This window comes from Bombyx mori, chromosome 4, assembly GCF_030269925.1.
Source record: "Bombyx mori chromosome 4, ASM3026992v2".
Taxonomy (NCBI): Eukaryota; Metazoa; Arthropoda; class Insecta; order Lepidoptera; family Bombycidae; genus Bombyx; species Bombyx mori.
In genome coordinates, this window is record NC_085110.1 from 1,761,739 (window position 1) to 1,785,926 (window position 24,188).

Sequence of the window (24,188 nt, forward strand, 5' to 3'; positions counted from 1 at the left end):
ACTTAACGATTAATAACGATAGACTTTCCACTGTACGCAAGCGTACTTTTGGGAGCAAGCGGAATGAGGGCGCGGTGCGGGACGCAAGGTTCGACTGATCTACCAATAACGCGCTCGATACGATTTCCCCTGCCGTCGCGCCTCACCCTCACCACCAAAGTGACCTAAAATTCGGTTCTGCGCAGTCAAGGTCATTTGCTCAAGAAGTTTGCCGATTACTATACATCCATATCGAAAGTTTTACAATGCTTTCTTCAACGAATGTTCGAGAACGGTCATGGATCCTGTCTATCTCTAAAGCGGAGCAGTCCTGGGTTCTAGTTTGAAGACTTAAATTGTAACATTTACATTTTTTTATTTTATTGCTTAGATGTGTTCACAGCCCACCTGATGTTAGGTGGTTACTGGAGCCCATAGACATCTACAACGTAAATGCGCCACCCACCTTGAGATATAAGTTCTAAGGTCTCAGTATGGTTACAACGGTTGCCCCACCCTTCAAAACGAAACGCATTACTGCTTCACGGCAGAAATAGGCGGGGTGGTGGTACCTACTCGTGCGGACTCACAAGACGTCCAGTAATTATCATTGGTACCCGCCTGCGGGATCCGAACACCGGTGCATCGCTAGATACGAATGCTCCGGACCTCTTATCCTTTAGGCCACCACGACTACCTTAAATCTGCGTGAGCATCTTGTGGTGGCGTTTAGGGTACTTTGTCGATGATCTCGGATAGCTACTTAAAATCAAAAGGACCAGGTCTGTCCAATCGACGCTACGGAAAAAAACTTTCACAGCAACATTATTGAACACAAAGCTCAAAGCATACGAGTGATGAATGATCTCTCATCAAATACGCGTCGATCAAATTGAACTTTCACTAGCACGGTACACGATAATAAATTTGTACAATTTTAAGTGACCAGTGTTATGTATGATAATGATATAATTATTATAAACGTAATATTCAAGTGTACTTTAGGAAGATCAGTTATGATGTATAATAAAATCGGGTATTCGAGCATGGCAACGCGTCTGTCTCCCCCCTAACAAACAGAGATAACTGGGCGATTTCATTTTTTCACTCAACTTGAAACCTTTAGTTACTAAATATGTGAACTAAAATAATAATCTCTATATTTGGAGATATTTTTGAGAAGAATTCCTTAATTCCAAAACGATTCAACGCAAACTAACTTACTCCTGGATGCAACACTTCTTGAAGTGGGAGTTTCAAAGTTATCGGAATAAATACTGTTCTAATCTCTCTTTGGTTTTTAGTTATTGATATTTTGGTTGGTACTACTCACGCGAAGTCGTGCAAGTTTGAAGTTTTGAAGGACACTATACTAAATGGTTTAATCAAATTGAAACTCCTGACCTTTATTTCTCGAGATGACGTGTCTCTAGTGTTGTCCTGTGAACCCCATAGAAATTCAAGTGGGCTTTGACCTCACCGACCCATATACGAAATTACGAAAAGCTTACAGTTGCAGTGCTAGTGGAGAGCTTTCGTTGTGTTAAAGATCAACGAACAGTGTGGGCGGGCAGGTATTGCATTACCGGTCCTGTGCTGTCACTATATTCGCAATCTGAAGTCGTCGTTGCCTAATGAGTACATTACCGGGTCTACTCGCATCGGGCGATGCCACTATGCTGTCGACCAAATCCTCCAGACAGATATCCGACAAGAAGAATGACTTTTATGACGAAGAAGAAGAAGAAGAAAAAAAAAAAAAAACCTGACATATAAAGTTGAATCGTCGTGGCCTAACGGATAAGACGTCCGGTGCATTCGTATTGAGCGATGCACCGGTGTTCGAATCCCGCAGGCGGGTACCAATTTTTCTAATGAAATACGTACTCAACAAATGTTCACGATTGATTTCCACGGTGAAGGAATAACATCGTGTAATAAAAATGAAACCCGCAAAATTATAATTTGCGTAATTACTGGTGGTAGGACCTCTTGTGAGTCCGCACGGGTAGGTACCACCACCCTGCCTATTTCTGCCGTGAAGCAGTAATGCGTTTCGGTTTGAAGGGTGGGGCAGCCGTTGTAACCATACTGAGACCTTAGAACTTATATCTCAAGATGGGAGGCGCATTTACGTTGTAGATGTCTATGGGCTCCAGTAACCACTTAACACCAGGTGGGCTGTGAGCTCGTCCACTCACCTAAGCAATAAAAAAATAAAAAAAAAAGAATTAGCAAAATTCGTAATTGCCTAATTTCAAGTACAAGGTTTGCTTTTACGGCATTCACGTTGTAATGATCAGGGGCTCCGGTAACCATTTACCAACACCAGGTGGGTTGTGAGATTGTTGAGCTGTCTATGTTATAAAAAAATATACTGTTCATTCTGCACATAGTTTTGTGAAGAATATATAGGACCTGAGCTTCACACGTTGTGTCCCTTATTATCAGTCTGGTAACTTGTAATATAAGGGTTTTTAAACATGGCCCTGGAAATCAACTCATGCTCATCGGCACCTTGCGAAAGCGTTTCCAGGAATTATAAGATATGTTTACTGAAAACCCGCTACACGAGTTGGTTATTAATCTCTTCTCCCGTCCTCCACTCGACTTCGACGGCCAAAATGGAGATGGGAAATCTCTCTCTCGCATCCCGCCGATTCTGCAATAATGCGCACTCCCAGAAAACGAGCATCCTCTCCTTCAACTCATCGCTACTAAACATCGTAGTTAGTTAGCTACGTAGATAAGGCGCTAGTGCCCAATTAAAAAAAATCATTAAAAAAATTACGTCAAGGGTACGGGTCTGTCTATACGGCGCAGATTGCGAACGTCTGCTGCTCTATCGTATGTTCCAAACTATATTACATACATTATAACTGTTTGTTTTTTAAATAACATACACAGGCAGGCAGCGGCTTGACTCTGCCCCTCCTGGCATTGCTGAAGTCCATGGGCGACGGTAACCACTCACCATCAGGTGGACCGTACGCTCGTCTACCTACAAGGAAAAAAAACAAAAAAAACATACATACAACAATACATACAAAACATACAAAATTAAATATTCAGAAGAATTTAAATATTTAGTAACGTTTACAATTATCGATTTGTATTATTAGTAAATTGATTATAAACAGATAAAAATCGACGAATACTCGATATGCAAACGAAGAAGAAAAAAAAGGTAAGTAAATTGATAAAGCAGGTTCCGAAGTTTCTAGATAACAACAAAACCGGACGACGACGAAAATGGCATTATCGAACGAAATGTCATTGTACCTACTCGTGTAGGGTGACCGCATAAAACAACTGAGGGTTCTTTTTGTAAAACACTATTGAAGCCCGATTACGTACCATTGCGATTATCACTGATTGTATGAACATTTTCAAAGGGATCTTACAAAAAAGAAAATCTTTCATACATTTTTTTTATTTTTTATTTCTTAGATGGTTGGATGAGCTCACAGCCCACCTGGTGTTAAGTGGTTACTGAAGCCCATAGACATCTACAACGTAAATGCGCCACCCGCCTTGAGATATAAGTTCTAAGGTCTCAAGTACAGTTACAACGGCTGCTCCGCCCTTCAAACCGAAACGCATTACTGCTTCACGGCAGGCAGGGTGGTGGTACCTACCCGCGCGGACTCACAAGAGGTCCTACCACCAGTAATTCTTTCCTTAAACTGAGAATTACGGACACAACGATAAATAAACCGGCCAAATTATCCGAACCGTTTTCCAAACATACTTTCACATATAAATCGTTTGTATAGCGTTAAAGTCACACGTTGTATATTAATAATACTCGTAATAAAAACAATCATCGTCTGATGAGACCCGTGTACGAGCTTTTTAACGTTCTCGATAGCGTAAAAGTTAACTCAAATTTGTATGCACTTGAAACAGCGCCCCTAGCGGCAAATGTAGGCAAACGTTCCAACTCAATATAAATTTGAGTTAACTTTTACGCTATCGAGAACGTTAAAATCCTCGCACTAAGTACAATGGTCACTAACAAAAACTAAACATTCCTACTTCAATTTAAATTAAACTCAAATAATAATAGTAATAATATTTATTCAAGCCTCTTACACACATACACGAATACAAACGAATACACTCAAATTGGAAAATAGAACAGAGTTTAATTTCAATTGTGTATATACGTAATGTTATACACTGATGTGTATTCAAACGGAGATAGAAAAAAGTGTGTCATTAAATGAATGTATAATTAGCAGTTACAAAATTATAGAATAAAAAAAAATAATCATAAAGAGCCCATAGTGAAATATTAAAACGTATTTATATACTTCAAAAAACTCTTTTTTTCCTATCTATGCTGATAGCCTTGAGAGGCTATTCCAGCTTTACCCTAACGTTTGTAGGTGAGCGCACGGGGCTACGACCGGAGAGTTGCTAACACTGACCCTAGTAAGAGCAGTGCTTCGCAGAATCTACCACCGGATCGGAAACGCGACCCACTGAGAAGATCCAGCGAGAAACTCAGTGGGCTGTGTCTATGGGTTTAAAAAAACTGTAAATTCATTATATTTATTGAAAATAAACAAGAGTACTCGCACAGAAACTATATAGTTCCTATTTAAATACATCAAACTAAAAATGTACATATTCTTTACCACGATTACGATTGTAAACGCTATTTCTTTGTGTATAATCGTGTAGAAGTTTCTAGTCGAACTAAATGTAAAACAGAATTAATTAAACACTCTGTTTCAAAGACATATACACGTTATGGAAAACAGAAATGTATTTTTGTAACATTTCAATGATTATATCAAACGATAAATTTAATATAAAGTTGTTTATTTATGTTTCGTTCGAATATAACAATTTGGATTTGTTTATTTTTGGATTTTCGGTTTAACATATTTCGATGCAGTCCTTTTTTTTTTTTTCCTACCTATGCTGATAGCCTTGAGAGGCTATTTCAGCTTACCCTAGCGTGTGTAGGTGAGCTCACGGGGCTCAAACCGAAGAGTTGCTAACACTGACCCTAGCAAGAGCCGTGCTTCGCAGAATCTACCACCGGATCGGAACCGCGACCCACTGAGAAGATTCAGCGAGAAACTCAGTGGGCCATGTCTGTGGGTTAAGTAGTCCATTGTAAATATGTGCGCGATCGTATTTTATTTTTAAAACGAAAATAACAAACAACATTTTACCTCATTACTATTCACGTCTGCTTTGACGACATTTCAAGGAGCATTAGTTAAATAATGATACTGACTTCACCATCGCCGAATATATTAAAAATGACATGACAATTTATTTTCGCTTTCGAAGCTAGTTCAGCATGCGGCCCATCTGATGGTGAGCGGTCACTGTCATTACTTGAATACCAGCAATACCAAGGTCATATATCATATCATTAATGTATTACTGGTGGTAGGACGTCTTGTGAGTCCGCGCGGATAGGTACCACCACCCTGCCTATTTCAGCCGTGAATCAGTAATGCGTTTCGGTTTGAAGGGTGGGGCAGCCGTTGTAACTATACTTGAGACCTTAGAACGTATATCTCAAGGTGGGTGGCGCATTTATTTTGTAGACGTCTATAGGCTCCAGTAACCAATTAACACGGCTGTGAGCTCGTCCACCCATCTAAGCAATAAAAAAAGAAAAACATGTTAAACATGACTCAAGTAACGATTTCACGAAGTTTATCTGTGGCATTAAAATACTTTTCGATTTCTTCTTCAGTAGCAAGAATTTTGGACACGTATCGCTACAGCCAGCAGAGTCTATCGATAAACTTGTTATTCAGGGTAGGGTCAATGGTAAAAGAACTCGTGGACGAAACCCCATCCGCTGGACTGACCAAATGAAAATCCTTACTAAAATCCCACTTAATGAGTGCGTGCGCCAAGCCTCAGTTCGCAAATTACAGAGAACAGCTGTCAAGGCTTTAATAAAAACGAATTCCACATGAACACGACTGCTCTGCCAAGTGTAATCGACTATGATGAGCAAGAATTCTTAAGTTACAAGAAGTATAACGCTTAATTTTAGTGAGGCCGTGAGCTCGTCCAGTCCATCTAGGCTAACAAGTCAACAAATTAGCAACAAGACGCATAGGTACATCTCTCTCTATCTTCCTAGCTATTCGTCCCTCATGGTGGTGGGATCGGTTTTCCTTATTCTTCCCCGCCATTTCGTTCTGTCTTCGACATCCTCCTCAGTAACATTGCAATCCCTCTTTATTTTTAGCACTACATATGAACAACATTGTGTATTAAAAATCAAACCCGCGAATATTAATAATTTTGCGTTTTTATAATAATAGAAGCGAATCGAAGGGGTCCTGGGTTCAGGTCCTACCACAATTCCGCTTATTTGTGACGCGGAGTAGTCAAGCGTTCCAATATGAAGAATACGACAACCTTTAAAATACTTCTCACTTGATGGAATTCACGTTAATGATGGCGTCATAAACAACACCAGGTAAACGTTGTCCTGCCATAAGAATTACAAAAAACCACAGTACATTAACATTTTACTATTACGGTGTACAATTTGCAGGCAGCGGCTTGGCTCTACCCCTGGAATTGCTGAAGTTCATGGGCGACGGTAACCACTCACCATCAGGTGGGCCATACGCTCGTTTGCCTACTAGGGCAATAAATAAAAAATTCGGCATAAATAACTTTACAATCGACTGTCTATTTGGCATCTACCCTCATTGAGATCTAAGGCAGGAATTAAGGCAGCAAATAACCTGACAACACCTCCATTACTTTAAGGCTCTACTTTAATTATATCCCTTATAAATAGAGACGATATTGGCAGCATTCATTGAACGACCGCACCTAAGAGTCGGAACACAGTCGCGACACCAATAAATCCTAGTCAGACAACTAGAATTCAACAATTAATCAAAACGGCCGAGCAGTCAATACGTAAATCAGCAGCAACAGAATGCGGCCTCAGTACTGACTGAATATAATTGGTTCTGCGTAATGCGGTCCGTGAAAGATCTTTGGGTACATAAATCTTATGACTCTTGGGCTATTATTGCATATTGGAGAATACAATCGGAACTAGAATAATTTGGTATTGGTAATTTCAGGCGATCCGGATCCCTGGGTATTGTAGCCTGAATCCCTATTCACAAGCGGTCATGAACCAAAACGTTGTAAGCTGACTATTTTCAAGATTTTCCGTTGACTTTGGCAGTCGGCTTAGATCAGCACCACACCGTCTCTTCCCGTTGGTATCCCAAAAGCCGACTAATGAATTCACCGCAGAATAGGCAGCGTTCTCTGGATATTATAGCAGCGTACTTCGATCGCCAACTTGCATTAAAATTTATTGGTGGTAAGGTATATTTCGGTTTTACGCATCCAGTTACTGCCAGCTGCCCTGCGCAGTTATCGGGTTCAGTGGCGAGCTTTGGGGGAGGCCTATGTCCAGCAGTGGACTGCCGCAGGCTGATGATGATGATGATGATGAAGGTATATTTCAAAGCCGCATATGTCACTCCAAGGAATGGCCATTAATAAACCTTATGAGGGTTTATAATTGGAAAAAAAAAAACAGATTACTTTATCGTAAATTAATGCAAAATACGATTTTAAAATCAAAATATAGCTTTGAACTTTTCTCTATGTGGAATTTTGAACAAATCCACCACATAATACTTAAATATTTGTTTTCTTTTTTGCAATTCTTACTTTACGTAAATTGTTTATTTTAGTACAATATTTGTCTAATATTATAAGTCTAATATTTGACTCATACGTTCAAGAAGTACAATCAATATTGATCGGCGACTATTGCGCTTTCAGTGGCACAATGTTCAAGGTTATCGCTTGACGCCAATTTCAGAGTTTTCACCAAACCGTTCGTGAAACTACTTAAGAGCTATCCGCTTACGAGACTAAGGTTGAATCGAGGCGAAGTTGTTAGTCAACTATAGCTGAAGTCATCGTGGGCGAGAGGATATAATGAACCGGCGGCCCCGGAGACAGTGCGCAATATTCCGGTATTTACTGGCCATTGTCTGAGTACAAGATGTGTCGCAAACAAAGTCGGCTTGCGCCTTACACAATACTTTGATTATCAGCCGAGGAATTAAAGCGCCCAGTTCTAATGTTGAATAATTACATCTAGTAGACGTTTCATAATATTAATGAATCGAAATTAATTTGGTTTTAAACGACAGTTGATTTTAAATCAACTTTGGTTATTTTAAAGAGCAGAGTTGAAAAGTCTGCGAGTCTTTTTGGAAATCTCGATTAGATTCAACAGATATGTGGTTATTCAAGTTCTTGGGTACAAAAGAAGAAAAATGCTAATATATTTACATTTAATACGAATTTTAATAAATCACTACACAAATGATAAACAAATCCTTGTTTGAATTTGTTTAAAATTTTCTTCCTTTTATAAATATTTGCATAAATCGCACGTTATCGACGATCTATTTTTGTTACGAGTTATATTATTATTATCTATCATTTATTTGTTAATAATATATGTATGTTTAACATTTAAGTTATTGTGTACCATAATGTGAGTTACAACTTTTTTACTATTACTGCTTTTGATTACCGTTTATAATTTTTATGTCCCCAATAATGAGGCGAAACAAAAAACATAACATGAATGTATCATATTAATGACCGTAGATTTAATTACTCGCGTAACTTGAGTTTGGCAGCCCATTCACGCTAGGACATTAAGACAATTTCAAGTTAATATAAACGCACATTGTGTTGCTGGTTCTTGCGTCTAATTTGCGATTTTTCGGATACTTTAAGACGGAGTTTGGGTGGCGAGGACAGGTGGTACCTTATGTGGTCAGTTCATTTTGGTATTTAGTATACGATTAGCTAAACATATAATTTCCTCGACACAAGGAGTGTGTTGGTAGGCTTTAGAAAGGAAGAGGTTGACCTAAGAAGAAATGAATGGATTGCGTGAAAAACGATATGTGTAAGAGGGGTGTGAGCGAAGGAATGGTATATGATAGAGGAATATGGAAGGAGAAAACATGTTGCGCCGACCCCAGGTGACTGGGGAAGAGAATGATGATAATTTTCTTGACACAAAATATTCTCGGGGTTGACCATTATTTTGTGTACATTATCGGCTATGACCACCGTGAATTTAGGTATTCGAGAAAATAAGACCAAGCCTTTTGGTGTAATTCGCTAAGAAGCAGGACATGACACCGTAACTGTTTCCGGAAACGCAATGGACGTGTTCAGAGTTAACAAAACTATGCGCTGTGATGGCTACAATACGACAAACTAAACTACAATAGCATTAAATTTAATAAGAGGAAATGACGGACTTTGGCCCATACACTGAAAATGGTAGTCTGGACATGTCGGACTAAAAAACTCCTGTCGCCCAACAATCCGATGAGACAGAGAACGCCCGCAGCAGACTAACGACCAAATACCTAGACGCCAATGTGACATCAGACGCGCCGTGATTTCGTAATCCATCTAGTTCCATTACAAATGAATTCAAGACAAGCAAGTAAGTTAGGCAAATAGTGGTACCCAAGCGCCCATCGTGATATACTGTCAAACGAGCATATGACCCACTCGATAAGAAATCACTAAGGCTGTTTTTAACTAGTAGGCAGCACGTGGAAAAATTAAGTTCTTAAAAAAATCTTCTCCAGCCAAACTACGTGACACGATTGAATGTATAAATTCCAGTTTGTCAATATTGAAATATCGATGCCCGCTTGTACATTACTTCAACGTGTCAATGATAAATAAGACATCAACGCAATGTGTATTTGCAAGTGTCTATTATTTGATCAAAACGAGTTTGAGTTTTCATCAAATATTAAATCAATATAAGCCTGCAAGAATACAAAACGTTTGCACAAGCATCATCATTTGACAAAGACAGCAAACACAATATGTCAGAATGTAATAATGACTCTGTGGCGATTCTATAAATAGACAACTCTAGAGACTGTCCTAAAATGGGTGGGTAGCAACTATCAAGGTATTCTAGTGCCCTGAATACTGTTCACTTTGGTTTTACACAATGCTAATGTAGGCGGTGTAAAGTTACATATTATAATTTTTTTGCTCGATTTCGGTCGGATAACATCTTTTTTTTATTGCTTAAATGGGTGGATAATCTCACAACCCACCTGGTGTTAAGTGGTTACTGGAGTCCATAGACATCTACAATGTAAATGCGCCACCCAGCTTGAGATTTAAGTTCTAAAGTCTCAGAATAGTTATAACGGTTGCCACACCGGACTCACAACAGGTCCTACCACCTGTAATTACGCAAATTATAATTTTCATGTAATTGTAATTATAATTTTCATATAACATATTCGTATTATTTTTGTTGAGAAAGTTTTATATGGATTTTTTTTTAATTAAGGAAAATATTTAACTTTAAAACGTTCAAACGATTATTTCTTTTATTTCTGCTCCGTTGTATGTATTCGTACAATATACTATATTATTCGGTGTTACAGAAGTATGATATTATCTTTAACGCCAAACAAAGTTTATAAATGTGAAAAGTATTTTGTTCGTGACGCTAAAGTTACACATTTCATTAATGTCAATGTATTTCGAATATTCAGTGACAACGACAAGCATACTTCCGAATTCAATTTAATAGATTAATGTTTTAAGTTTAAACATTATTTTATTCTTCTTTTAAAAAATTCTATTCTTTAATAGATTTCAAATAACTAAAAACCTTCAAAATTTTAAGTACATCCTATTAAGAAAAACATCACGACAGTATAATAAAAATATTCATCAAAAATTAATAATGTTTTTGGTATGGACACTTCATATCAACATATAAATAACACACGGACTACTAAGAAAAAATATGATAAGTAATTTTGAAGGTAGGAAAGGGCAAGTGAATAAGAGTGTAAGGGAACAATTGACGAAAATGAAGACCAGTCTTACCAATGGTGATACACCTAAAGTAATAAAATTACGCGAACCTAAGTAAATAATCCATGGTTTTTTTACAGCGAAAATCTATTTAGCATCGTTGTGATTGGAAACTCAATAAAACGACAATGCGAGTCGAGAGTGACACTTAAAAGAGACAAATGTATTTATAGGATTTTGGCCTGCAAGAAAATGGGATATAATAAGTATTTTTCGAAGTCGGAAGGTTTATTTTCCCAAAGCCGGTAAACTGCACATATATTTATTATTCAAATTGAACACCTTCCCTTGGCATTGCCGTGGCTGGATAACTATACTAGCCGAATCAAGTTTGAAAACGGTTCCACCTAGATATATACACACACCGTGTAAATCCAGAGAACGTTTACCAACAGGTTTCTCGGTACATTTTCTAAGTGAAAATCCAGATTTGTAATGCGGCACGTCAATTAATACCCAACCAAGTAGCACTGAATGTTTCGATGCTCCGTATTAGGCTCTGCTCGCGAAATTATTGTTGTCTCTTATACAAGTGCCGTGTAAATTGGGTAGTTAGGTACTGAATTGGAAACTGAGCCAATTACGAATTGGAATTTGTATCGTTTTAATATTATGCGCTTCTATTTCAATGGTAACATCCATGAGACTCGACGATCGATCGCTAGATCAATATTGGACATTATCCTAGCTAGTGTGAAAATTAAAACAAATTAAAGCTAAATTTGGGAAGATATTGTGAAGTATTTACAGAAATTCTTGGTGCGGGATGTTTAACGACAAAGGGAAGATCTTCCACCGAACGGGTGATATTGGTCGGTAGACCGACGGTCCGAATATTGTTGTTCGGAACTTGTATATATGCACGCTTATGTTGAAAATGGCGTAAGCGAGATTCAGGCATCAACTGTCAATTATCTTGTATTGTATGATGGCTACACGCCACACTGGTTTTACTGGTGGTAGGACCTCTTGTGAGTCCGCGCGGGTAGGTACCACCACCCTGCCCATTTCTGCCGTGAAGCAGTAATGCGTTTCGGTTTGAAGGGTGGGGCAGCCATTGTAACTATACTGAGATCTTAGAACTTATATCTCAAGGTGGGTGGCGCATTTACGTTGTAGATAATCTATGGGCTCCAGTAACCACTAAACACCAGGTGGGCTGTGAGCTCGTCCATTCATCTAAGCAAATAAAAATAAAAAACCCTTAGATATCACCGAGTAATTCCACTATTTAAAGCACAATATGAGGTCAAGCCTCGAAGATGTTGGAATAATGACTGTCACTCTCCAAACCAGAACGGAGGAATCGGTAGAAATAGTTTGGACGATGATCAACATAGCTCTATACACACAATATAACAACTTCTATTTTACATTTCTATGACGAATTTGTCTAGTTTCATGGAAATAATGTTTTATGTTTCGATCTGCATCGATTATAGCATGAATTTGTGATTTTCAGCAGCCATAATCGATTCAACACGTTGAAGGATAGGTCGATAAAAAACGTTTTGAAATTGAAATACAAATTCCTGTTTCTATGTAACTGTTTAATGAAAATTGAAAACGTATGTAAATTTAAATGTACTAGTGGTCTCCCAGTAGCCGAAATTCGACTTTAATTAATTGAAATTATAAGTTTGTACACTATTATGATTCTATTGTCCAAGACTATTATACTTCTATAATCACAGATTTCACACTACACTTTACTACTTTCTACACTTTACACAAATATTATTTAATCTATTCTCAATTTGACCACAGACTACACTCGCGAGCAAAAGTTTGGAATCACTTACTTGAAATTGGTTCCGCGCGATCTTGTGTACTAAATATTTTTTTAATAATCATAAAAATGACATCATTTTAAAGGTTTAACTTTTAACTTTAAACTGATACTGAATTCATTAAAATCAAGCCAGTATTTAAGAAGCTATCCCGGATTAAGTGAAGGAATAACGAAAAAGACGTGTTTTAATTGTTTGAGACGTCGCGAGTTGCGACCTATTGACTCCTGTAAAAGCACCTGATATCGGATTTTCTTTATCACTCGACTTTCACACGTTGACTGGTATACATCTCCGCTAATTTTGACCCTTTAACTTGTACGACAATGGAGACAACTCCTACAGAAGAAGCACAAATGGTAGCCCTATTGCAAGAAGGGTTCAACCAGTGGATTGTCGCTCGTCGACTCCACATAAGCCAGTTCTAGGTTTCGAAAGCTTACAAGCGCTTTTGGGAGATTGGTGGCTTTATCTCGAGACCAAGATCTGGACGGCGCCGGTGCACATCAGAGAGGGATGACCGTTTTATCGTGTCAACCTCTCTCCGAAATCGGCATTAACCTGGTGTCGACGTCCAATAGGAGGTCCGAGATGTTCGTGTGGTAGCAGCCAGCGAGTGGACAGTTTGTCGACGACTCAAGCAAGCAAATTTGACTCCAAAAAGGCCTGCCACAGGCCCAAAACTCACGGCAGCTCTCCGAAAAGCACGCCTTCAATTTGCTCGCACCCATCTTGATTGGGAGGTTGAGCAATGCAGGCAAGTCCTGTTTTCCGACGAGAGCAGGATGCACGGTAGCGACCGAAGAGGTTGGGTCTACAGGCGGCCTGGGGAGTGATTTGCGCAGTGCTGTTTCGCTGAAACAGTGGCTTAGGGGGCGGCTCTTGTAGAATGTGGGCCGGCATTTCATTCGACGGTAAAACCGAGCTTGTTTGCGTGCCTGGCGGGGGACAAGGCGGCGGTCTAACTTCGGACCGGTACATTTCCGATATTCTGCTGGAACATGTCGTTCCCTATGCGGGATATATCGGTGATGCCTTGCTCCTTATCCACGATAAAGCTCGTTGTCACACTGCCCGTGTAACAACTGAATACCTCGAAGAAGTCGGTATCGCCACATTGGACTGGCCAGCGCTCAGCTTGGACTTGAATCCCATTGAGCACGTGTGGGATGAACTGAAGAGGAAGGTTCGTTCCAGAACTCCTGCTCTTTCATGTCTGAATGAGCTGAAATCTACGTTGATTGAGAAGTGGGAAGGTATCCCACAAGAATCAATTCAGAAGTTGATCAGGTCTATGAAGAATCGTCTTCGAGCAGTTATTGGGGCGAGGGGAGGGAACACCAAGTACTGATACATAATTTGAAGGCTAAATAAAAAAAATATGAATTAATTTTTGTTGTTTTATTCGTTCATTATTTTTTCATATTTCCTTGTTTTCCTACCTCCTTCACTTAATCCGGGATAGCTTCTTAAATACTGACTTGATTTTAATGAATTAAGTATCAGTTTAAAGTTAAGAGTTGAACCTTTAAAATGATGTCATTTTTATGATAATTAAAATTTTTTTTAGTAAGCAAGATCGCGCGGAACCAATTTCAAGTAAGTGATTCCAAACTTTTGCTCGCGTGTATATAAGCAATATGAAAAGTTTGACAATAATCAAATAGTATGCATGCGTGTTGTGTCAAATACATGGTAGTGTATGTAAAGTTTTTTTTATTGATTTAATGTATTGTTTGTGCATAATTTAAAACAGTATTTACATTGTGCACTCCTTCTCTATATTCTCTATAAGTGAGGGAAAATTCATACTCCTCCGTCCGCGCAATTTTCGTAAAAGGGGGTACAAAGTTTTTGCTTTACGTATTAATATATAGATTTTACTCGAAACTAGCATTGTACGAATGTACGCATACCTGATTTTGTATGGCATTTAGGTACGCTTGTATAGAGTGGGCCTTGTGAATTCACAAGCGTTAAAATTTTCTATTGAAACACGAGTTTCAGAGTCAGATCACATTAGAGTCAGAGTCAGATCTCAGGACGATATTTCTATCATTAGTTGACTTTTACGTCGTTTATAGGAGTGGTTAGTGATTGTAGTTATGGCGCACATCGGGGATTCGCGTTATTCACATTTCGGAAACATTACACTATTAACACTAAACCTTTATTAGCTACTAAGCAACAGAAAAAAAAAACAATTGACAAATAGAGGAGAAAATGCAATGGCTTTTTTTATTGTTAGGAAAATGTAAAAAAGGCTATTATTAATTTACTAATCGTTAACATTAAAGCTCATTGACAAAATAGATTAGATAAATGATAAGCCAAACAGTTGGCGAACATAGTAGAAAATGGTACATTTAGGCTTTTATATGCCGCCAGCTACTACAACAATGTCGAATGCGCGTAGGGTTGAATTCGTGCTCCACACTTCTCCGACCGCGACGAGGCAACGCAAAGCTGCCGTCGCTAGAGAAACATGTCTTGTCGGATCTTCCTGATTCACTCTCGGTGCTTTTAGACCTCTCAAGTACCGGTCAGCGTCCTCGTCGAACTCGTCGATTAAGACGAAGAGTTAGACGAACTAACCCATAGACAGAGCCTACTGAGTTTCTCGGCGGATCTTCTCAGTGGGTCGCGATTGCGATCCGGTGATAGATTCCGCGAAGCACTGCTCTTGCTAGGGCTAGTGTTAACAAATTCTCTCAGGTTGAGCCCGTGAACTCACTTACCCGTCCGGGCGTAGCTGGAATAGTCATTTAGGCTACCAGTGAATAGGTAGGAAAAAAAAAGTGCTCCACACGGCAAAAGTACGAACATATTCTTCAGTCGGTGGGTGCCCGGTAACGCGGACCCGTTATATTTAGACAACGTAACCTTTATTGTAATGCTATTAACTAATTTAATTTATTTACAGGTAGCCCTCCTATAACACGGTATTCTACAACAGAGTTCCGCTCTAATACGAAAAGAAAAGCTCCCCAAAAACTCTCTTATAACACGGTATTCTACGGAGCGATAACGAGATTTTTGTTTAAAATTAAGACAGTTAAATTATACACTATGAACATACAATATAAGGGGAATAACTGATACTACGGCTTAATGTATAATAGGTAAAAAATACATAGAGGCATTGAGATTCTTGATTCAGAAGAATTACTCTCTTTTTGTCCTGGCTTCTGGTCTCTTATAACACGGCTTCGCACAACACGGGACTTTGTAGGAACGTATTTACCGTATTAAAGAAGGGCTACCCATAGATTAAAACTGGAGAAGAAAATGTTCCCGCGAGTCTCGAGTCATAATAATATGATTAAAACTACTTTTACGATTTAAAATCGCGTTTTTTCATTGTCGTTGTATTATTTCCAGCCCTTCGAATACCTACGTACATACTTTACAGTTTTGGTTTAGATAAGATTTAAGCCTTCGTCAAACAAAACGTGTAATTAGCGCGCGTCAGAGCGCTAAACTGACGCCGCGCTATGACGCCGAGATGTGTTGTACTACCATAGATCCATAGTACCATAGTAGTACAACACATCTCGGTGTCATAGCGTAGCGCTCTGACGCGTGCTAATTACGCGTTCTGTTTGACGAAGCCTTTAATGTTTTGTAAATTTTGTGTGATTTTTATTTTTTTGCTGATCATTTTCAGTATTGAAACAGCATTCCAGCAGAAATTTGTAACGATTTAATAGCACATAGGCATACTTCGATAAAAATATTTGTGATTTTAATATAGATTGCAATGCAACGGAGATGAAGACAATCGTGTTAACCTAGCCCGAAGTAAGGCGAGTAATCCAAGAATGATCGTGATGGGGAAATACTATTGAACCCTTCTGCCCTATTAAAATTACATTAAGAAACAAGCAAACAGACATATTCAATGCTACGATAAATAAAAGTAGGGATTTTTTTAATGAAGTTTTTTTTTAATTCCACTTGTTGCACACCGTGAGACAAGACGCAGAAGTCTCTATTGTGTTGTATGTTTTTATTTATTGCTTAGATGGGTGGACTAGCTCACAGCCCACCTGGTGTTAAGTAGTTACTGGAGACCATAGACATATATAACGTAAATGCGCCACCCACCTTGATATATAAGTTCTAAGATCTCAGTATAGTTACAACGGCTGCCCCACTCTTCAAATCGAAACACATTACTGCTTCACGGCAGAAATAGGCAGGACGGTGGTACCTACCCGCGCGGACTCACAAGAGGTCCTACCATCACTAATGAGAACTGTCACACCCTTCGAACTGGAAAGCATGGAAAGCATGCTACGCGACAAAACAAGGCAGTTTCGTGGTATATACCTGTGTAGGCTCGCCATACGCTCTATCACCGGAATGTACTGCTGAAGAATGAATGACACAGGCATTGGCTTATAAAATATAGCAACAGTGTGCTTAGTGCCAGTTTTTTAACGTGCTCGATAGCGTAAAAGTTAGCCCAATTTTGTATGCAGTTGGAACAGCGCCTTTAGTGGCAAATTTAGGCAAACGTTCCGACTCCATACAAATTTGAGTTAACTTTTACGCTATCGAGAACGTTAAAAAACTCGAACTATGCACACAGAATGAAATATATTAAGGAACCTGTTAAGGCGAAACCTAAATTAGTATTCGTTCATGAAGTAGCAAACGCAAACTTCATAGTATTTCCCTAAGTTCTGATACACAGAATGCTCATGAGGGCTTTTTATTGTTTTGTAGGCAGACGAGAATACGGCAAACCTGATGGTGGTGGTTACCGTCGCCCATGGACGTCATCAATACTAGAGGCACTAGAGCAATACTAGAGGCAAAAAGATCCCTGGAAACGCATTTTGGATGAACGCAGTGGTTTTAGGAAGTATTAAACTGTACTCCGGTAGCGGGCGGTGCGATAGTAAAAGCGAGATGATGGGATCATCTCAAACAATTCCTCAGAGCACTCCCCATGGAACAGTGCATTAACGTTGTTAATTGCATTCATTTCAGACTATTGGTTATTTAGACTGCTCTCTAAAATATGTCTAGCTTTAGTTACATTTTTATTATCACTGATTTTAGTCGACAAGCTACAAAGCAGACGGTCTACACGTATCCCTGGATACATGTCTGTTCAGAAACATATTCAGCCTAATGATCAAACAAAGACAAATGCGATTAATTCTTTGAAGACGTTTCCACTAGTTTCGATCGATAGGAACTTAAAATAAACGACATTGTTAATTAAAAACTGTTTAAAAGTATTGTAAGCAGATAAAGAAACAAATTTTACGGCGTCATCTCGCATTTTTTTGGTCATTTATACGTATTATTTCTGTCATTTCGAAAGCTTCAAATAATTTTCGTGGTCACGGACGACTACTGTTATTCATCGACATTTCAATATTGTGTTAACTCACATTAAGCCGTTATATGAGATCAAAATACATATGAGACTTGCGAAAACCGAAGAAAATATTGTAGATAAAACTGTTCTTGTTAATTTAAATATAGAAAATAAAAAGAAAAAAGACAACTGGAATAGAATAGAAATAAATAAAGTGCGGACGAAAATTCAAATTTCATCCATACATCGACAATATTAACAGTACATTGCCAATAAATAAGCACTAAGCTATCAGCAGTCATTAGGCACTTTATGTGCCTATTCGATTATCATTTTTAATTAATTTATAAAATCAATTGGTAAGTTCTTATAATAATAATACTGATTTAACTTTAATGATGCGATAATTTTTAATTTTAATTATATGACATTTCACATATATTTTTTTTAAGGACATTAATATTTCGAAATTAACAAGGATAAACGAAGCGAACGTTGTTTTGCAAACAAAACGTATTTTCCGTATGTGAAAAACTTACGATAGACTTCTAGACCCGATATCCAGAATAGCATATTACTGTTAAATGACACGCACAAACACAAACAAACAGTTGGTTAAAATATGCGATAAGATTTTGTTCTGTGAAATTTAGCTTTGGATTGTCGATCGCGTTTCAAGCTCCTCTTTTATTTTCACTAATAACACATCACACGTTCGCCTCGTGCGCGGTCACGCGCCGTACTGAATTATTAGCGAATAGCGAATATCGAAGCAGTTACGGAGACGGCTGTCGAGAGCGAAATTGCTTTTCGAAGTTACTAAAAAAAACATACAATTATGAACTCTTCGGTGAATGTCCTCAAAGTCGATTATTCTGTATCTAGATCATAGTTTTACGTCGAGACAGGCAAACAGGTTGAACACGAGAAATTCGCAGCCTGCCTGGAAACTGATACGCAGGTCTTTGCCTTCGTCTATTCGATAGTAAACTAGAACCATCTTACAAAAACAATATATAAAGGTTTTGAATTTAGAAAGAGTAGGTACTGAAGATATCACAAATACGTATGTGTATGTAATGAATCGTTTTTTAAAGCAGCCGAATAAAAATATGGAAGCTTGTGAACTAAAAACTCAAACGGTGTAAAGCTATGGTACCTTGGCCAAACCATGGTCAAAGAAAAATGTGAACTTTAAAAATGGTAAAATGGTTACAAGGAAGCGTTTAAGGTTGATTCAAGGCGAAACTAGGGTCGAAGGAAAACTCTTTCAGCGGTTTAATAAATTTCCACAGCGAAAGAGGAGATAAAAAATCAAACAAACATAATAAAAATGGCTCGCCTCGTTATACTGCAAATTTCTCTGTATCCAATATTGAAGGGATAGCAAATGTAATAAATATATTACTCATAGCGTAATTGTTTCCGTTTCCGAAGTCGATACCAAAAATGTGATCTATCAGCCGTCTTTACAGACTGCGGTTCCATGGCTGTTTAACCAGGTGTGGATTTTGAAAGCTCAAAACCACGTCCGACCATTAGCCATCAGGGCAGGCAGAAATTTAATAATCTAATTGACGATTAGACATTACGGTCAGGGAAAAGCCTTTATGTTATCATTCTTGAGCGAATTAAACAACCACTTTCTTCATTTATCTGCTCTGAAAGCTCGCAACTGACCTAAATACGTGTCACACATTTATGGATACTATAATTATTGTTTCGGTGTCGTAAAAGACATTGCTATAATTCAGTAGAAGGGATGTTGTATTTCTTTGACACTATTCATCACCCATTGGGCGAAATTCGATCATAATCACTGACGTTTCAAGACCTAGATAATTTTATGCTTTTTTTACATACTTTTTTCTTTTAAAGGTGAAAAAAGCTAACTACCTCCAAAAATTTAGGAATTACCTAAAGTTTAATAGGGGTTGCAAAACAAAACAAAAATGAAATAATTGACAAACAGGGGAGTAAAGATAGTGAACTGTTTTGTTTTTACTTTTTTATCTATATCTATATATATAAAAATGAATTGCTGTTCGTTAGTCTCGCTAAAACTCGAGAACGGCTGGACCGATTTGGCTGATTTTGGTCTTAAATTATTTGTGGAAATCCAAAGAAGGTTTAAAAGGTAGATAAATAAGAAAATACTCGGAATTAAATAAAAATAACAATTTTGTTTTTCCTTCATGTGTCCATGTGATGAAAAGCTTAGGTCTCTTATTTATCGATTGAGGCACTACGAAGTCTGCCGGGTCAGCTAGTACATACATATTTTTGTTCTCTGTCCAACTAAACCTCTAATACCATCACATTCGTGTTGGTAAAATTTTGCGAGTAAATAAATGCATAGTCGATGTACCGTAACAGATCGATCAGACTGACGACCCCATTACTCGCTCCATCTTTATCCATGAATGTAAACGTCATTTGAATAATGCAACGGATAATTTATAGTTCGCTTATGATTGGTTTTAATCATTCTATATGTTGTATTGCATAATTTTATAGCAGGTCAATGTACCGCGATAGAGTTTGAATAGCTTCTACTGAAGTTGAATAAGTGAGCCACATTCCCTTCAGCTCGCTTTTGTGGTGTGGGCTAACGTTGCTTCAATCAAATCATGTCTGGGCAGCATACGCTCAAGTAATAAAACACTGGCCAAGAAAAGCAATGCGTCGGGTATCGGGCGGGCCTAATAATTATATTCTATGTCTGTGCATGATTGAAGCACAATTCAATACTCCCCTAGTCTTCTTATACGGGATGTTAAGTTTCACTGTTTCGTTATGATTAGACTAAGAAATGAGAATATATATAATATAGATTATTTCTTATATAGGTCATTGGGACGAAGATATAACGTTAGAGTTTTGAGCGACACTAGAGAAAACATTTTATTCCATACGTACGTTCTGACGTATTACTGAGCTTTTTTCATAAAATTTTCATTAAATACGTATAGAAATAGATAGTAGATAAAAGAATCACTAGTATGACAATGGGTACGGTAGTTCACAAAAACTTATTGTCAAACAAAAGATCTTGTGTACACTAATATTGAATAGTTAACAGAGTCTCGTGGTGCGATGAGAGAAATAAGAGGATTCCAAATAATTCCTCTAAACACTCTACGTGGAACATAAGGTACAAAATACACAGAGAAAACCAAAAACACGTCTCAAGGTCAGGGCATTCAGGTAAAAAAAATAGCTACGATATGGATTGTGAGCTCTTTCACATATTTCTGCAAAAAAAAACTCCATAGAACAAGAGATTTCAAACATTTCGTATTACTAACTTATAAGTTACTAAAGTTTTAGTAGTAATTACTAATCAATACTTATCACTTGTTTCGATAAAAAAAACCCTAAATTGTGTAACCTTGTCGTATCTAGGAATCGACATCTTTGCGGGCAATAGCTTAAGATTAATGTGTATCTTTTAAATGTGTATTTAGGTTCTTCCTCTTTCAAACACAATTTTATTTTTCAAATTTCGGAAAAAAAGAAAGCAAGCCATTAATTGCTTTGAATCGAACCTTAATAATATTTTCGAGAAAAATCGTAGTCGCTACGTAATACATACAAACAATAAATTGTGTTTGCACATATGACGCGATTTAACCTCTCAATAGAATGTTGATTAAAAACAAAACGTGTGCATAATGAGTCTATTCATTAAAAAAGCTTATATTGGGGGAAATAATGCGTGAATTAATGTTGTTTATGACGTTTTTACATCACATGGTAACAGTGACGTATTTATGTAGACGACATGCGATTGGTACACGTTTAAATCATCTGAACTAGTGACGCGAAGAGGTGAACGTGGGCGATGAAGAAATTCGTTGTGACATAGGATAATTAATTTGGGGTGGAATGTTCATCATTTACATATTTTCCATAAATATTTGATGATATTTTCAGATGTTTCGTTTCATTTTAGATTCCTCCTTGCGTTATATGCCACATCATTCCGAAAAAGTTTCATAAATTATGTGAAGTATTTTCCGTTAAGTTCCCTAGTTACGATACTAAAATATCTTATTATTGTCACATAGTATTCATCTCACTGATACACTCTATACCAAAACTTACTCAGTAAGATACATAAATTTGGAAGAAATGAAGAAGCATTGCCGAAACGACATTCAGAAATGGAAGAACTAAGAATTATTGATGTATTTCTTATGTGGATATATTATATTTATACCAAATACCCGTAGTAAATATATATTTTATTACAATACACACATGCGTACATGAGGAAGACTAGAGCACTAAAAAGTAAAAGGTAATATTTATGGTGTTTCATGATCATGAGTGCTCAAAGAAAGTGACATAATAAAGTTTCCCAGTGGGTTACTTCATTGCAGAGTTCACAGTTCAAACACACCCAGGAAAATATCTGTCGTGATTCACGTATTTGATGGCTTAGATTGTGGCTAGGGCTGGCATAGCATAAAACCAACAAATTGCCATTAGAAGATATTTGATTTTCCTTAATCTTTTTGGCTTTTATTTTCATTTTACCAAAGGCAATCACGCCGATAGCACCAATAAACAGACATGTGTGACAATATTTATACATCGGCAACAAGAGGAATGATGACAAAAACCTGGAATCGCACTAATAATAATTTCAAGAAATCTTGCAATTAATACAACATTCCGAACAACACTAGGACTGACAGGAAAGTTTACCGAACAAAAACACACTGTCTTTTCAGGAAGTAGTACAATTTCAGAGGAAACATTAGGATTGAAAGCTCCAATAAAAGCGATGTATGTTAGGAAAACAATGGTAGTTCGAGGTTTTAATATAATGGATCATATTTGGATGGATGGATCATACATTAAATAAATTCAATAAGCTTAGTCATCATTAGGAAATTATTCCTCAGAACAGGTAAATTTCACACAGCTCATTAATATGACAAGATGGCAAACATAGTATATCGATCTACATTCTGACAGCAAAAGAAGAGATTTTCGACAGCCCTTGAGCCCCTAATCGAGGAAAAGCAACAAAATGCCATCTAAATGTGAACTTAATTATGAACAACGCGTATTACCTTCTCCTTTATAACCGTGAATTTCTTTATATGGCCAGTTTAAAGACTTAATTAGCCAGGAACAATGACTTATGTAAACGCGACCATTCCGACCCCGGCCTCACTAATACACGACTTGGGGAGCGTAGTTTATTGCCCCTTTTCATATTAATAGCATTATTGTTTGGGTTCTGAATGAACGTCAGGTTAAAAGTATCGGAAATATTTTACTATTTGATCGGACAAACGACCTCAACGCCAAACTGATGTTAAATAGAACCCTGCTAGAGCCCACTTTAATCGTACTGGTAAATTTTCCAATTGTATCGTAAGAAATACTACGCTAGCTCTTCGAACAAGCACGCACGATAGCTTCGTGGCAGGCCACAATACCAAGGCAACAAGCAAGACTTGACACAATTAAAGACATTAGCGAACTTTTGTACGATTTTGTCGGTGACCATGAATGTTATTAAGAATCGGAAGCCGTTCGAGAAAGCAGAGTGGTATATAATGATAATTAATTTATTGCACCATTGGAATTTTAGCATAAATTTCAAGAAGCAATAATTTTGATGCCATTAAATTAGTACGTAATTCCCAATTCGATTAAAATTCACCGACCCTTTCCTTCCGATGATCGAGATCACTTTGAGTTAAGACTGTTCAGCCTAGCCTTGTTTCTCTACATGTTTTTTGAATAACATACTACGAATATTCTAAAACGTAAATTCTTGAGAACGTGTAACGACCTAGCGATTATAATATTTCGGGCAAAATTCCAAGTATTATCTCGCGTCGTGTGTTATTTCAACGCTTCATGTGATATCTGGGTCAGTGGCGTGTCCCGGTCGTTGAGTTCTGCCTGCGATGGTGACGTCTTGAGCCTTTGAGCTAGATTCCACATGAGCACTGACTTACACACTAAAACTAGCACTGAAATTGTAAGCTTTATTTTGCGAGGCTCCAGATTGTAGTTGAGCATAATTTAACAGATATGAGGCTCTTTACAGACCACTTCATTTATAATACCATTGTTAGTTCGAAATTGGGAAAAATGTAAACTTACATTATTTGTAATAATATAAGTATACGTTC

General features: G+C 37.7%; 1 protein-coding gene across 4 annotated transcripts in view; it reads right to left on the minus strand.

The window, feature by feature from the left end:
- The window catches only part of LOC101735970 (SUN domain-containing ossification factor), an 89,155-nt gene that overhangs the window by 13,961 nt on the left and 51,006 nt on the right, over positions 1-24,188 (minus strand). The window contains exon 1 of one of the 4 annotated variants that reach the window (XM_012692967.4): positions 18,567-18,782. The exons of 1 other annotated variant lie outside the window; for it this stretch is intronic. The gene's annotated coding sequence lies outside the window, so the exon portion shown is untranslated. Of the gene's footprint in view, positions 1-18,566; positions 18,783-24,188 lie in introns of those variants that run through there. 2 more of the 4 variants (XM_021349969.2, XM_062668054.1) reach the window with 2 other exon arrangements.